The following is a 17,795-nucleotide window of genomic DNA, read 5'->3' as shown; positions in this document are numbered from 1 at the left end:
TGTGAAAAAAAGATCAAAGCTTTAGAACAAGGTTCACCGTGTATGCACTAACTTTTCTAAAGCTTTTGACCAACTTAGCCACGGACTTATTTTATTTAATCTTAAAGCTCTTGGTTTTCCACCATTTCTCTTAGCTTGGATCAGATCATACCTTGAAAACAGATCATATGAGGTAAAATTTAGAAATTGTCATTCTGAACCTTTTGTTGCTCAATCTGGTGTTCCCCAGGGAAGCCATCTTGGTCCCTCTCTGTTTATGTTCATGATGTATCGTCATTTCAACGCTCAAGTGAAGTTCTAATTTTTGCTAAGAACATGAATATTAAAAAAAAAATAAAGTCCACCTATGATCGTATTCTTTTAAAAGCCGACATATAGAATTAAATCTAAATAAGTTGGGCTTAAAATCATTGTTTAGATCCAGTAGCCCACTAAATTTCAAAGAGTTTTAAAAATTTATTGAGGATCGAAATACGTTTTTTAAGTACCGAAAGCAATGTTACTTGTTAACAAATGAATTTATAAAAAAAAGCACAAAAACTGCATATTTGACTCCTTTGAAAACCGGATACCATCTTGAATTTTAAATTGTATTTTTGAAGCTTAAAAAATGAAACAACAAAAATTCAAATTCATTATCATTAAATCCTAGGCTCGTCTACTGGCTTAGCCTTGTGATGTCCTTTTCGTGCACAATTATGATCCAAATCCTTAACTCTTCAGCTTTTATAAATTCCTTTCCCATTAAAGATCCTTGAAATTCCATTTGATTATTATGGACAAACGGTCACTCGTTGAACGAAATAAAAAAAAGAATTCCTTCCTCATGTCAAACAAAATGTGCTGGGTCAGGAATTTTTAATGAAACAGTTTTGTGTACAAAATCGTTTAAATTGGAAAGCACTTTATTTCTGTAACGTGATGTAGCTAAGCTATCCAACTACTTGGCTATTATATCTATCTTCTATGAGCAGTCAACAAGGATAATACAAAAACGACAACAACTACACGATAGGACAACGCCGAGGAGCAACGACAACGACAACGCGACGAATAGAACGACAATAGCTAGCAAAGCGGCCAAAGGGATAATCGACATATCCTTCAATTACAATTGAAACAATGGCAAAGAGTGCAGCAAGCAGCACTGGTCGTATAGTTTTTGTTTTTGTTGTTGGTCGGTTGATTGGGTTGGTTGGGTGGGGTTTGGTCAATAGATTGGTGGTATATCGGGGAGCAATAACTTGATGGAAACAAAAGTAAAAAAGCAATAACCAAACAATAACAATTCCAGGATTCTATACTTATATAAAAGGATTCCCTATAAACGAGTATATGCACCATTGCCAATGCAACATTGCATTGTGCTGCCGACCGCCACTGCCACCTTCACAACACTCCAGAACACATCACCGTCGTAGTCATCGTCATCGTCACAAAAGCAGATCAATAATGTAGTACTACCTATCTACCTATACACAAGAAGAATCAGTTTAAATCGGTTCTATCCTGGGAATAGTGGCAATTGTTGGTTGTGAAGGTGATTAGATCCTGTTCGTTCGTTCGTGTTTTTCTATTTATTTCACTGATTTTCCTGTGAACTCTGTGTGAGGGGGGTGAGAGGTTTGAGAAGGGAAATATGTAACAAAAAAAAAATAAAAACTGCTCCTTAGGGTGAAATTAAAACGCTGAAATAAATGTTACTTGTTCATAGAGATATCCTAACCTACCTTTTGGTCCTTGTTTTTTTGTTCTTCTCCTTTTTTGTATTTTATATAATTCTCTGTTGGCAGCAATTGTTGAGGTGGGTTTTTATGTTGGGTTGAGAAGAGGGGGAGTTTTTCTAGTGGAGTGGAAGACCTCTGGTGGTTGTTCTCTTCAACAGTAGCAGAAGTTGTGCACGTGAACGAATTCGCTGAAAGCTGGCTACGCTATTACTGCTACTGCTGCTGTTTCTGTTGCTGCTGCTATTGCAACTGCTGCTTGCTACTGGTGGTGCTGAGATTGTTGTGTAATTTCTGTGAGCAAAGGAACGAACAAACTTGGAAATTATTTTCCAATCGATTTTTGATCAGGACAACACAACACGTTCTGATTGCAGTTTTTAGGTTTTGTTGTATGCATCATCACAGGACGAAGGAAGAAATCGAGCAAAGTCTTTTTTTCTTGCTTATTTTGTGTGTGTATGTGTTTGTAGATGTATATTTAAGTATATTTCGATTGGTGGTGTTGAATTTTATTTAAAAAAAAAAAACATAAAAGTTGTGGAGTTTTATTTTAATTTAAACGAATCAATGCTGGTTGGGGGGTTATATGACGATTATATATATAAAAGAAGATAAAGGAAGAAAAGGATAAAATGGAATAGGAAAACTTATTAATTTTATTATTTTATAATCAAAAAGATGTCATTAACAGAAATTAAATGACTTTTATTTAAATTTTCGTGTACAATGAGTTGTATAGCATTATAACAATTTAACTTCTTACAGGAATAGAAATAGAAAAGAAATTGCAAGTCAAGTGAGTTTTAAAAAGTTAGGTTGGTATAAGGAAATTCCGGCAAAGAACGATTGAGTTCCGGTTGTAATAAAGTTACAAATTATCCGTGGTGACATATTTTGCAAGAATGCTTAGTTTTGTGCAAGACGTACCTACAAATTGAGTTTTGAAATATTAAAATTGTGGCTTTGAATGCAAACGACTTATGTATATAGAAATAAAACAAAAAACTATGCATGTAGTACTGTTTTTGAGGGTAATCAGCTGTCAAATTGGTTACGTGAGTATAAAATTATTAAAATTTTGCTTTGATTACAATTCCCAGGTCGAATGAAGTTTGGGGTTAACTGACCTTGTTAATTGTTTTATTAGTCCCTAAAAAAATAGTCAAAAAAGGTTAAATAGCAGCTGAGTGTTGTTCAATTGACATCGCCAAGACGACTTTTTATAGCACATCGTTGACCGAAGTGTTGGTCGGAGCCTCATTTTTGAAGAAAATTTGTCCAATATTGACCCTACTCTACACTCCGAACAATACCGCCACTTCCTGTGGCTGCAATAGCTTCTATAGAAAGTAACGTTTAAGCTTTCCAAACCCCTCAGATTTTTTACGAAACAGTCAAAATAAATCTTTGTCCAATTCAAGTTGAGCTAAGCCGCCAAATGTTTAGATTTTGTAAGCTCGATTAATAAAGCCAATTTGCTTGCACCACAGTTTCCCGTAATTCAATGCTGCCAATGAGTTACATGACTCCCCCTGTTATTGAAAGCGTAAACGATTCTATGGGACGAATCTTCTTTCGCACTCGTTCAGTTACTAGAGTACTTAAAAACCTTGACATTCACATATCGGCTGGCCCGGATAATATATCCACTTTTGTTCTGAAGAGGTGTTCTTCAACGATGGCAAAAACACTGCGAAGCTTTTCCATATCTGTCCTATTCTACAGGAGTCTTTCCGAGTGCATGAAAAAATGGATGGAAAAAGGCGAATTCTTCTCACCCTCTGACTTCTTAATGACCGTCTTTTGTTGCAATAAATCGTCTAGTGATCTCATGGTTTATCTCACCGAGCAGTGGAACAAATCTTTACATTTTTTTTGGAGAAAGTAAGATAATTGCACTTGATATTTCAAAGGCATTTCAAGGAATTTGGCATCAAGCTCTTTTATTGAAAATGCGTGTAATTGGTATTGGTGAATCAATTTTCCGTTGATTTAAAAATTACTTTTAGGACCGTTCAATTCAATTAGTATTGGACGGGTACCAATCTGATATCCACAAAATAAACGCTAGTGTCCGACGCTCTTCCTTATTTTTATAAATGATCTTTTGTCGAGCCCTCTAAATTGTTTCGCTGATGACAATACACTCAGCTTTTTGTACTCGTCCTTCGGGTATGGGCTACCAATGTGCATCGAGGAGACTGAGCAGCTTTTAGTTCTAGGTATGTCCATCACAAACCGTCTCTTGTGGAGTGATCACATATGTATATGAAGTCACCAAAAACGCTGCTAAGTGTTTAGGTTTCCTCCGTCGATGTAAGAAGTTTTGTACCCCTTCTGATCCGGCTATAATTTAAAAGCCTTTATTCGTCCAAAACTCGAGAACAAATCCCACATCTGAACTAGTGCTCCAATAACACGCTTGAGTGTCTTAGACAGAATGAGCACCGCCATAAGGTTTCGTGTGCGTCATTATTTAATCGCTACTTTCATATACAATGCTCTTATGATAGCCAGTTGCATTCTTCTCCTCAAATAATTTTACGGTAATACCCGTTCTTTTAAGAATGCCCATCAGTTAACCCTTGAGCCCAATTTCGGACGTACTGTAAAGCACAGAGATTTTTTCTTTAGCCGCACTATACGTGAATGTGGAATACTTTACCAGACTCAATATTTTCCGCTGATTACAATGTGCAGGCATTCAAAACCAATCTTTCTAACCTTTTATTGAGTTGACTACTGCTGATAATTTTCATTTTGCTAAATCGTTTGCCATACTAAACATATTGTTACTACGACCAAGGACGAAGACTTATTTTGGGATTATTTGATTCCATTCAGTCCAATTGAAAATAAAAGAGATGGATTTGAAATTATAAGGTTCTAGAACACTCGATCTTTCTCGAATGTATTAAAAATCTGAAGGCATTTACAAGTCAAAATTGAAGCTTTTCGCTGGCTGCTCTCTACGAAATGACCTTACTGAGATCTTGCAGTTCTCAAGCACCTTTTTGAAGCATCATTTTGCATTCAAATTCTGAAATCCTCTATAAATCAAAGAACTGGTTTTTTAGATGTAACCCATTGACGTTAAATCGAGCAATTATCTAAAATTTAATAGAAGTATCTAGTATCTACAAATTCTAGTATCGAATTTCTAATCCTTTGTTTTTTCAAGGCTCAGTTTCATGCATTTTTTTTCGTCAAATTCAAATTAGAACATAGAAATAATTGAATCTCTTTGCAAAGTTAACTGGCTTAGTGAGACATATCCCAACTTATTCGAGTAGACAAAGTCACGCTCGACAGGCATCAGCTTCAGTGCCAGCAGCAGCACCAATAACAAACGCAGCAACATATAGAAAAGGTTTTATAGATATGTATAAAGGTATTAAAGGTAATATGGCAGAGCAAATTCTCTAGCAAATTAAATTATTCCATTCGAAATTGCACGGATAATTTAATCCAGGCACAAATGGTGGAGCGCACGTTTATATCCATCCACCAGTGAAAGGCAAGTGAGTGAGGTTTGCCTTATATTAACACGAAAATTTCGCAAACAAGATAATTATTATATTGGATGTATTGCATGCGATCCTGGTTTCGTTTGGTTTGGTTTGGTTCAAGCCATCACAATATCCTTATACATATATGCAGACAAGAGCCACCTAAAGGTATCTACAAGTACATGTACAAAATTATAAATATTCCTATACATTGTATATATATATGTATATACATATTCATCTACCTACACCTAGAGTATGATGATATGTATGTGTGTTTATCACGCGTTGAAAGGAGGCAATCTGTATGTGGATTTAAATATCTTTACTCATTATAATGAATACATATACACGAGTATCTTTGTATCTATCTGCAACTATATATAATGTCGAAGACTTCGATGCAGGCTTATAATATGGCAAAAGCTTAATAATGGATTTAACAATTTAAAGCTATATTTGTTAAGTGAGGTGTATGAATTGATGCAATTTAATTGTTCTCTGTAAGAGAGCAACCAGCTTATAAGTTGATTGTATAAACCCTCATACATATTTCATGGGTAGGCGGTTGGGCATTGTATATAAGTGAAGAAGGTTAATATATCATATCATCAGATCCAGATCCAGATCCAGTTCAATATCATTTTGATCCCTTAATATAATGCACAACCAATATATGTAAAAATTATGTAAAATTTAACGATTAAGATAAAATGAAAGAAAATACGAACTTTTGTTAAAATTTTTAATTATTTCTACAAGAAAAAGATTTAACGTTGGTTTCTGTTTAAAGTATCTACCGATTTGAGTTTTTATTAAGTTGAACAGAAATTATAGGCCACCTTGTACTTGAACTCCAGTTTGATTGTGCAAAACTTGGATAGAAAAATGTCAAGGTAAATTTGCCATAATTTTTAATGTTTTGTATTGAGAAACCTGTAACTTTTTTAAGTGCGTTTTTGCACAAGTTCCCCATACTGGGCATGCATAAACAATAATAGCTTGGAAGATTACCTTACAGATAATTATCTTATTGCACTTACTCAGCGGTGATTTCCTACATATAAGTGGGTATAGCATTTTAGTGACAATAATTATTTTGCTAAGGGTATTTGCATTATGGTCCCGAAAAGTTAATGTCTTGTCTAAATATACACCAAGATATTTGAAAGAATCAACCCACGGGATATCACAGTTATTTCTCTTTAGCTGATTGAGTAGTAAAGCACAGCCTTTCTTTTCCCGGTGAAAAAGATTGCCTGTGTTGAGAATTTAGACTTACTTTCCATGTTATGAAATAATCATCAATTTTATTTAGAGCATTTCTGGAAAGTCAGCAACATACGTAATGTATAATAATGGACCTAATACTGAACCTTGAGGTACCCCGATGTTATGTTTTTAACGGAAGAGTGTATTCTATTTAAATAAACTTTAAATTGCCTGTTTCTAAGGAAGCTTTGTATTCGTTTTATTAAATATAAAGGACAACCGAAAAATTTTAGTTTATGAAGTAGGCATCAACATTCAAGAGGATAAGATCCGTTGATTCTTTTGCATTCATTTTGTCTTTAACATGCAAATATTAAGAACTTGATGTGTCGTACTATGACCTTGCTTGAATTCAAACAGTTGGTTTGGTACAACATTGGAAGACTCGAGAAAATCAAAAAGTTTAATTTTAATAATTTTGTCTATTATTTTACTAAAACTACTAAGTACGCTTATTGGTCGATAACTATCAGGTATGTTTTGTGGGTTTCCTGCCTTGAAGATGGATATGATTTTCGCAGTTTTCCATTGGCTTGGAAAGCATTTTATCTTAAGACAAGCATTAACAATAAAAGATACACCAATTATTGGTAGGAATTTTTCAAAGTATCTACTCCTGGTGCTCTATTGTTTCAAATAAGATCTATCATTTCTTTATTTGTGACAAAATATTTCCCTGGCAAAGGTTCTTCATTACAGTTAATCAAGTTAAATGACTCAACTACTAAATCGTTAACTGAGCTGGTTTCATTTACAAACAATCCCGCAAAAATGTCAGCTTTTTCTTCCAAGGTTATCAACAATCAAGCATTGTGTTCTAAATTAGGAATACATTTGTTTTTTAATTTAAAAACCTTTACTATTTTCCAAAAGGGTTTGGAATTCGGTTCAAAAGACTCTTTTGTAAAATTTTATATTCCAACAATTATCACACGTTTTTTTAAATTGTTCCGAATGCAAATTATTTATTTTTGTTAACTATTCTACAGCTACTTAATATTTTGTCTAACTGCTAGGAACAGTTATACCCCATGATCCCAACATTGTAGGTTCTAGTGCATTTTGAAATTTTTTATTTTATTTTTATAATCGAACAACACTTGTTCTGTTTCGGATCCAAAGATTACTAGATGATGACCAATGCCTTACCAAATCCACTTCCGGTTTTATTTTGTGATTCAAAGATTGCTTTGATCTTTTAGATGACCTTAAACTATACGTTGGATCCAGAATTTTGATCTGAATAAGTTTTTACTTAGATAAGTTTTTACTCGCCACTTAAAAATGTTCTTTAATATTTTGTGAAGGAGGCTTAAAAAAAATAAATAACGTAATGTGTACGTTAACTTTACATTTACGCATTTCAATTAATAGAGTGACAATTTTAGTCATCAAATTAGTTTAGAACACTGTTGTCCAGAAAGGTATGGTCTAACTATTTAGTTTTAATGACTCCCTACATATGAAAGCATTCCAAGATTTGAATAGTTTTCTATGTATATTAAATTTAAGAGCTAAAACACATAAGTCTAGAGGGTGTTAGGCCCATTTCACGCAGAAATGTAAAAAATTGTTTTAAAACAATTTAAATTTAATTCAATCAAATACAAATGTTTACTTTTCTTGTTTCCATTTCCATTATTGAAGAACTTTTAAAAATTCAATTGTTGAATTGTTGAGCTGTTTTTGACGTAGTTTTTTCGGACTCAATTTTTGGGAGTCTATTATTACTATAGCTAGCAGTCTGTTTACTTGTATTTTGATCTTAAAGGAGTCAACAAAACATTAAAACTGTTGAGAAAAAATGTTTGGTTTTTAAAATTAAGGAAATTTCAGTACATCATATCCTTAAACAAATTAAGGTAAAAAACAAATAAGTTGGGTCGAAACATGGTGCTCACATATTACCCGTTTAAGATATTCTTATAGCAATAAATATAAAACGTTCATTTAGTTGCTTTTCAATTATCCATTAGTTTAACAAAAGTGTCGCTTTTGCTGTTTTAAGGACATTTATATTATTGGAAATCGTGTTTAAATCTTAGTTCTAGAGCATTCAAAGCAAAATCACTTCAAAATTAGATTTATTTAATTTCGATTCAACTGAAAATCAATTTTGAATAAAATAAAATGCACGACTGGGTCGCTTGAACTTGCTACGTTCTCCAAAAAAATGTAACCATTTTTCTTTGAAAATCATTTGAAGTTTTGTCTTAAAAATAATTTTGATAAGCACTAAATAAAATCCTTGTAAAATACATTTTAAACTTAAATTTCGTTAAAAAATGTTGAATATTTTCTGAGATATCGAGTATTGTAAACAAAATTAATATTTTTTAAAAAATTCACAATAAAGAAAGACATTTTTGACCATCAAAAGTCACCATCAAATTGATCATCGAAAAGTGCTTGCACAGAAAGAAAAGATTACTGAAATCAGTTCATTAGTTCTTGGGAAAACTTTAAACCAAAATAAAGTTTCTATGAAATATGTTTTTCTTGTAGAAAGATGCCAAATGAAAAATTGACGATCTCTTATTTAAGGTTTCTTCTAAAGAACCTGAATATTTTCTCTTTTTCTTATTTTATCATAAAATAATAATTTAAAGCATGACTAGAGTTTTTTCAAATTCTTAATTAACTGAAAAAAAAAATGTAGATGTTTTTGACAGCAAACCACTTTTTGGTGAATGTCGTTAAATTACTAACAAATCCTTAGATGAAATCTTTACCTATACAACGTGACTGTATAAGCTCTATGGCTCACATGACCAACCCCTGGATCTTTCATTGGCCAAAAGGTGATGAATTTGTGCTGTGTTTTGGAATAGGGCTTCGGATTCTTATTATGTTCTTAGTCCAGTCTTCAGTTAAAAGTAGTTCTTTAAGCAACAAAGATTTAAGAAGAAAAATTCAAATTTTGTTTGTGTATACAAAAAATTAATAGTTCAAAATTTAATGGGAGTCATATCCATTAACGCAATAAAATTAGTTTTGAATTGAAGGGAATTCCTACAAAAAAAAAACAAAAAAATTATCTCCCAGGGGGTTGTCATGACCCCTACGACCCCCTGGATTGCTTAAACTAAAATAGTATCAGTACAGTTTTCTAAGGCAATCAATTTTTGTAAGCATTTTCTTTGAGGCGTTTTTAGCATCACTTAAATTAAATTGAAAAATCACTTCCCTTTTGCTAAGACTGCATAATTAGTCCAGCTTTATTAACAAAAACGACAAAGCTGAACTTTGGTGGAGAGATTCATTTATACGATCTCAACACTTATTACAAAGTGGAGTGGAGTGGGGTTAGAGTGCAGTTTTATTTAATTTTCTCAAAAACTAGCAAACAATTCATTCGGCACTTCAAGAAATTCTTTGGTTAGTTAAAACAATTATTAATAATAACGAATATTTTGATTAGTTAAAAAAGCAGTTCATAGTCTATTGGTTGCCATCACGATTATGTGAGCTTAAGTTCCACATTTTCACTAATTCACAACTTTCTTCAAAAAACCCGAAAAGTCAAGCAAAATTTAACTTCGCACTTTTATTTTTACTTCAAGTTTAATTCAAGTAAATTAAATTTTCCGTTTTCTAAATTCAAGCAAAAATTTTAGCCTGACTTAAGGGAATTCAATAAATGCTTCCATAAAAAATACAGTATAGCACCCATTCAAAACTGAGAAGGATAATCAAATTCTTCAAGCGATCCCACATGAGCCTTCAAACGCACACCAGGATCCTAGATGGCTCACCATTAAATTTATAGTAGATATGCATTTATATGCACGTCTGTACTTTTGTTGGGTGTATTTTAAGGATATTCTTTGCTGACGTTTTGTTTCGTGCATATATACACTGGATATGTAGGTTTATTCCCATGTCCCAACTTCATCATTAATAGGTGCACTCTGAAACAAAAGCAAAAATGAGAAGTACCCTCCTGAGACTCAAAAGCACTACGCAGACAATTTAAATAAGAGCGAAGTATATTTCCCATACCTAAATATATGTATATATATGTATTCATACTTAAATCTAGGGTATATCTAAATTTGTGTGTGTGTTAAGTTGTCTTGTTGTTTTTTTTTTTTGTCGTATGTATGTTGACGAGGACGACATCACCACATCATATACACGCTCTCTACAGTCTAGCAATACACACATATCCTGCCACATGTGCATTTATTCCTTTAGACCGAACACACATGCCCTTTTTGTGTTGTTCATATTCAGCTTTTAAAGAAAAGAAGAAAAAAAAAACAGAAAAAGGAGCAACGTACTATCAACCAACCTACATATTCACAAAATGTGTATGTGCCTAGATATAAGCTTGCTCGTAGCCCATTTAGTTAGGGCTAAGCGATTTCTAGCAGTTAAGTGCGAAAAAAGATGCAATCCTAACAAAAGGACAATAGAAAAAGGCTTCAACCATCAACTCGTCTCCCAAGCTCAGACCAGCCCAACACGCACCCTCTTACCACAATGAGGATTTAAAGTTGCATAGTTTGGTGGTTTGGAGAGTACCTACCCATCACATCAGAACCTCCCTTATGGATCCTTTTCTTTAAAAAGTCAACCCGTCTACCCGATGCCATGCATGCCGAACCAAGCATACCTCTACATATAGACCAACGAACAATGGGACAAAAGCTAATATGCTCCCAACATACTCCGCACCCTTCAGTACCTACATCCTTTACTAGGCTTGGGGATTACAAATGTGTGTGGGTGGAACTTTAAACAAAATACACTCACATGTAGGTATATAGATTTTTTATAGGAAGGTCCTGGAGCATACTTTGAATTGTGCTTGCAAATGACACATGCATTGTGCGGCAGGAAACACACAAAAATGCGAAAATAAATTCATATTCCGAAGCCATCTGCCGAGGGTTTTGGGTTTAAAACTTGGATAGAGGTAGAAGTAGAGGTGTAGGAGTAAGGACTCTGGGTCGACATAAAAATTACAAAAAAAAGAAACATGAACAGACGCTGTCGCTGCGAGAAACCACCAACACCATATACTTACACCAACATCATACATAACACCCAGAATCCTGTGAATGGTGCGACGGTAACGGTATGATGGCATTAGTGGCTTTATATTCTTTTCTATTTGTTTTCTCCGCCCGCAACTTGTTCCACAGCTTTGATGGGGTAATAACCGCTTCTGGCGCATTACCAGCAGAGTATAGTAGCACTACTATCACTTATGGAGCCAACTTGAGCGCTTAATACCTTTTGCCATTACCTCGCCTCTTTGGTCTTTGGTCTTGGATGTTCTGTGTTGGCCCTTGCAATCTGCAATGGATGTTGGAAGAAGTAGAAGACGGCACCACCATCCATGATGATGCGATGCACCAAAGTTCGAGTTAGGGTTACTAAATTTAGAGATAGTTAGCTGAAGTTTATAGGCTATCTAGGGGTTTTATAAATATGTATAAGAGTAAGAGTGGTGTATAATCTAGCTTCCAAGGCTAAGCTCTGTACACTTTCTCGCACTCCATGCAAGTGATATGTTTAGACTTGGGAACTTTTTACCTAATGCCGGAACAAGTTTTTCCCGAAAACCAACTGCAACTGTTGCAATCTTCTATATTTAGCTGACTTACCTATTTTTGTACTGATGGGAGAAAAAATATATATGGCCTACAAAATGTGAGAGGTTTCAGTATGGTTAAGGTGGTTCATACGAGAGCTTATACCTGATGCATTGCATGTGTGTATGGAGGAAAACTGTGTGAAGTTATCATTAAGAGATTAAAAACTGCTTTAAGGGACATGTGTTAAGTTGGAGTTTTTAGGGAGGTGTTTTTTTCCTGAATTTTAAAAACGAATTCTTTGTTCTGGCCGATAACTGTTTGAAGAATGTGCACCTGGCACGCTATCAAAAATTGATATGCAAATTTAGACATTGAATGAGGATACGGTTTTTATGTTTTAATCATCAAGAGAAGAAGGCAAAAGTTCATAAACTTAATTAAAATTAGTTGAAACCGTAAAACATTGACAAATTATTTGATTATTTAAAAGTATGATGTTTCAAAAATGTTTACTTTCTGATTACACATTAAAAGTATGAAGGAAATCACTTGAAAATAGTATTGAGGTCAAATGAACAAAACAAATTTCCTCATACCCAGAACATAGGTATAAATTTTAAAAACCAAACAAATTGGTGACGGAAAAATATATATATATTTCTCGAAAACTTAACCCTAAAAATACAAAAAATCTCAAATTCTGAAACTCAATCAACAACAAGCTTTTGAAAAACCGAAACTCTGAATACCTAAAAGTGTAACGCTCGAAAAATCTATGAAATTACTGGAAAACTAAAGTAACGTCATAAAGTTTTACAAATTCAGAAAATCTTAAGCTCTAAGAGGCTATCAAATTTTAATTCTAAGAAAAGAAGATGGGATGCGACCCACACTGATAACTTCCCATTCCGTCTGTCGATTTGACTTGCTTAAAAGTTTGTATGTTTTCGTGTTGGGTTAAAAAAGTTGTCAGTTGAATTATTCTTAAAAAATTTTAAATTGCCAACAATATTTTTTATTTAAAGAAATAGTTTAGTTTGAAAATCTAGTTTTGTTAAATAGATTTTTAGTCAAAAACAAATTTTTACCAATTTAAGTTGCATTTCTTAAATTTTTATAAACTAGATGAATGAAATTATTTTGAGAGATATCAAGAACCAAACATCAATTTTTACCAAATTTGCGAACTGTTTTTTGTAAATGTAATTTTTTTATGAAAAAACCAATTGTTGCATTTTTATAAAAAAAAACTACCGAAAACAATATTTTTGAAGACAATATTTTCAATATTTGAGTCGAAAGTAAATTTTTACCAACTTTTATTATTTTGTTTATTTAGGTTTTTATTTTTTGTAAAAAAACGGTCTATTCGATTTTTCTCAAAATTTTAACAAATGTGGACACTAACATTTTTTAAAAGATAAAATTAGTTTTAAGCCAATATCTCAAAGTTTTGAAAAGATATTTGAGTCGAAAATAAATTTCTACCAGCTTTTATTAAATTTTGTTTTAAGTTTTTATTTTTTGTAAAAAAAACTGTCAATTAGATTTTTCTCAAAATTTTAATAAATGTGGACACTAATATTTTTTAAAAGATAAATTAGTTTTAAGCCAATAACTCAAAGTTTTGAAAAAATATTTGAGTCGAAAGTAAATTTTTACCATTTTTTATTAATTTGTTTATTTAGGTTTTTATTTTTTGTAAAAAAAACTGTCAATTAGATTTTCCTCAAAATTTTAATAAATTTGGAAACTAATATTTTAAAAGATAAAATTAGTTCTAAGCCAATATCTCAAAGTTTTGAAAAGATATTTGAGTCGAAAATAAATTTCTACCAGCTTTTGTTAAATTTTGTTTTAAGTTTTTATTTTTTGTCAAAAAACTGTCAATTAGATTTTTCACCAAATTTCACCAAATGCCTAAAAAAATATTTTTTATAAGATTAAATCTGATTGAAGCCATCATCTCAAGTTTTTGAAATGATATTTTAGTCGAAAATCAATTTCTAAAAGCTTTTGTTAAATTTTCTTCAAAGTTTTTATTTTTTTTAAAGAAAACCGTCAATTGGATTTTTCTCAAAATTTTACTGATTTTTGGCAACAATATTTTTTTTTAAATAAAATAGTTTTAAGCCAATAGCTCAAAGTTTTGAAAAGATATTTGAGTCGAAAATCAATTTTTAAAAACTTTTATTCATGATTTTGTTTAACATTTCACATTTTGTTAAACAGCTTTCGTAAAAAATACACTGGCACAATTTTCTTGAGAGCCCTTTTTGCATTTTTTTGCCTTATTATCTGCATAACAAAATTTATTAGAAGTCGATATCTCTTCTGATTCTTGAGCTATGGACGACGAAAAAAACATCGCTAACGTACGGATTTACGAACGCATGTCTTTAAAAATCTTTTATTTCCACTTTAGGGACCTTGAAACGCCAAGAAATGTTAAAACTTTCAATTTGACAAATTGAACCGATTACAACAATTTCCTATGGGAAGTTTAAAATTCAGAAACTGAATCAACAACAAGCTTTTGAAAAACCAAAACCCTTATTACAAAAATCTTAAAACTTAAACACTACATTCTGAAACTCCTAAGCACTACAATACTCCCAAAACCCAGAAAACGCAAAATTGAAAAGCAGAAAAATTGGCTTTGATCCAAAAACCACATAAATCAAAAGCCCAAAACCTTGAAAACTCAATTTTTAAAAATAAATAAAATAAAACCTCGTAAAATTATTGAACAAATGTGAGGACATAAGAAGTTTTAAATGTTGATTGTCTCAAAATTTAATGTCTTTTAGATTTCGACTTTGAAATTTTGATCCCGAATTTTTGATATTGTTGTTTTTGCCGAATGGAATATATACATTTTATGAGAAAGATATATGAATATAAAACAGTTTTTGTTTATGAGAAAAATGTATGCATATATTGGTACTGGGTACATTAGTCAAGCTTTTTCTTTTAGAACATTTAAAATAATATTACTTTAATTATTAAGTAAATAGATTATCAGCAAAATACGAAAGGTTTGCTTTTTAACAAAAAAAGATGCTAACGTATCCTAGAGTTCGATATTGTCTTCCTTCGGGGGCCTTAGAAATAGAAGCTCATATCAGGAATTTTAATTTTCTTTGAAACTTAAAGGAGTTTTCAACCGTTTATGAAAAAGTGGAAAATCTTTCCATTTTATTCAAAAATTTTTCACAACGTTAAACACTTGACTACTAAAGATCAACAGAATTTTTGAAACCTATAAATTTTCCAAATCAAATTAAAAAAAACTTCCAAAAGTTCATCCCAACATCAATTATTTCAAAAACATAGGTGTATTGCAATTTTTATTGCTCCTCTTTACTTTCACATAAAAACAATTTCTATCAAAAAGCCGATTTTTAATTTCCTTTTAGTTAAATTTTAACTTGAACTTTTTATTTTGCATTTCAACCGCATCATTCATTGTTTGCATTGCAAGGAACCTTTTTTATATAAACCTACAGCAACAAAAGGATATCAAAAAAAAGAAAGAACAAAAATAAAATAAAGTGAAACACGTTCATTCAATATTCAACTTTTTAACGAACAATTTTATCAGGAAAAATGAATTATATCTGAAAGTGCTCACATTTCCTCAATTTTTATTTGCAGTTTTTATTCACGTAATACAAACAAAAATTGTGAAACGTCCTTTGATGGTATAAAGTTGACTTTTTGTTTGTCCCTAAAGGCATCACGTAAAATTGTCTGTCTCTCTTTCTCTCTGACTTTATGTTAACCTCTCTCCCATTCTGATTCACCATCATTCATAATCACTCACAAAGGCAGAGTGTCTGTGATAACTTTTATGCAATTGTGGCAGAGACCGTCAGATGAGAAGAAGGAAGAAGTATGAATGAATCAAAATAACTACCATCGTCGTCCACTCTGCCCAACGCCTCCTTCCATCAACCGACAACCACAATCAATTAAATTGGAAATTTTATATGAAATTCCAATTCCAACTGAATATAATATACCGCAATCAAAAGTCCACAAGAAGTTGGGCTCATCGAATGATGGTGAGATATATCCTCTTTCCTACCCCCTCCCATAGCCCAGTCTGCCCATAAATTTCCTCAGATCGGTCACACTTACTTACGGTGGCATATCTGGGGAATTCATAAATTTTCCGGGCGATTTCGAATGGTTAAAGTTTTTTGTTTATCAGGATGAAATTTTTCACATTCCAATGAAACAAACAGAAAAAAGGATTCTGTCAGAAGGGGCAAAAAGTAATAGGGGTGGGGGGTGTGAGAGGTTGAGGGTTGAGAATGGTTTACCAATGCCCGGTGTTGATTCATTCAATCTAACGTAGAATACTGCATCAATATTTTTTTTTGCTCAACTCTTTCGATTGGAATGTGGAAAGGGTAGCGGTGGCGGTGGTGTAAAGGGAGGAGGTAAGAGAAGGGTTGGTCGATATCCTTAAGTTGATTTATGACACAATGGTTGTTGTTTTTGTTTTTGATATCAGAGATTTATCTGAGTTTGGTAAATTTAAGCATCTGGTGGCAAGAAGTCATGCAGATTTTAGGACTCTTGTCCTCTTATAAATCTTTTTATTTTTTTATTTTTTTTAAGGGTTAAAAATTTTGTAGATGATAAACCAGATTTAAAAGCGATATGATGTGGAACTGTCAATGTCAGAAATTGTGAAATTTTATAGACTTTTTGATATTATCGATACTCATGCGATGTTAAACAAAATAAATGACTTTGATGGGTTTTATGGCTTTTGAGATTTTGAAATTTTGAATTTCATGAAGGTACTTGAAAACATGCAAATACATCAGGATAAGTTTTATAGTTCCGGTCGATTTAAGGGTGCCCTTTTTTGAGGGTGGTAAATAACTAGTTTTGATTATGGAATATCGCTTTGAAATTGTTTAAACATATTGAATACAACGGATTTGGATTTGAAAGCAAAATATAAACGGTTTTTAGCTAGGTTTGAAAAAAAGCGTGATAACCAATTTCAGTTCACTCTATTATACTTAAAAGATCATGCCCTCTATTTATACTTAAAAGATCATGTGCATTCAAAGGAGGGTAACTGCCTTGTATTTGTTTTTTAACTTGCTCCTCTTATTTAATTCTACATTCTCGTAGATAAGTTAAATATATTTTATTCTTAATTCGAATTTACCACAGATTAAATACATTTTGAACATTTTTAATTGCTAGAAATTGAGAACTTACTTTTTTTCTAATAATTTAACATTCTGTAATATGTTTTTGTTACCCTTAAAATAATCGATTTGAAATCCTTATTTTTGGGTTTGTTTGTAAATGTATTGAATTTAATATGTTGTTCGTATAGAATTTAATTATTATTTACCAGAAATTTCATTGAACTTAAGTAAACAGATTCTAATTCAATTTCCAAATAACAACTGAACTATGTACAGCTACAGACAAACTAATCAAAATAAAGACTTTAACCAAACAATAAACAGATATAGAAAGATACACATACAAAAGAATGAAATCAAATATCCTTTTTATTCCATATAAACATACAAACATTATAAGAGTATATATATACAAAACTTTATACATAACTATACAAAACAGATATCTATACATATTTATATAAATATTCTTACTTATAGAAAGTTTAACTAGCTATAGGAATTTAAATTGGTTTACATCATAACCATAGGTTCATATATTTACATCGTATTTGTAATTTA

Source organism: Eupeodes corollae, chromosome 2 (assembly GCF_945859685.1).
Source record: "Eupeodes corollae chromosome 2, idEupCoro1.1, whole genome shotgun sequence".
NCBI lineage: Eukaryota > Metazoa > Arthropoda > Insecta > Diptera > Syrphidae > Eupeodes > Eupeodes corollae.
This window is presented reverse-complemented; position numbering follows the sequence as displayed.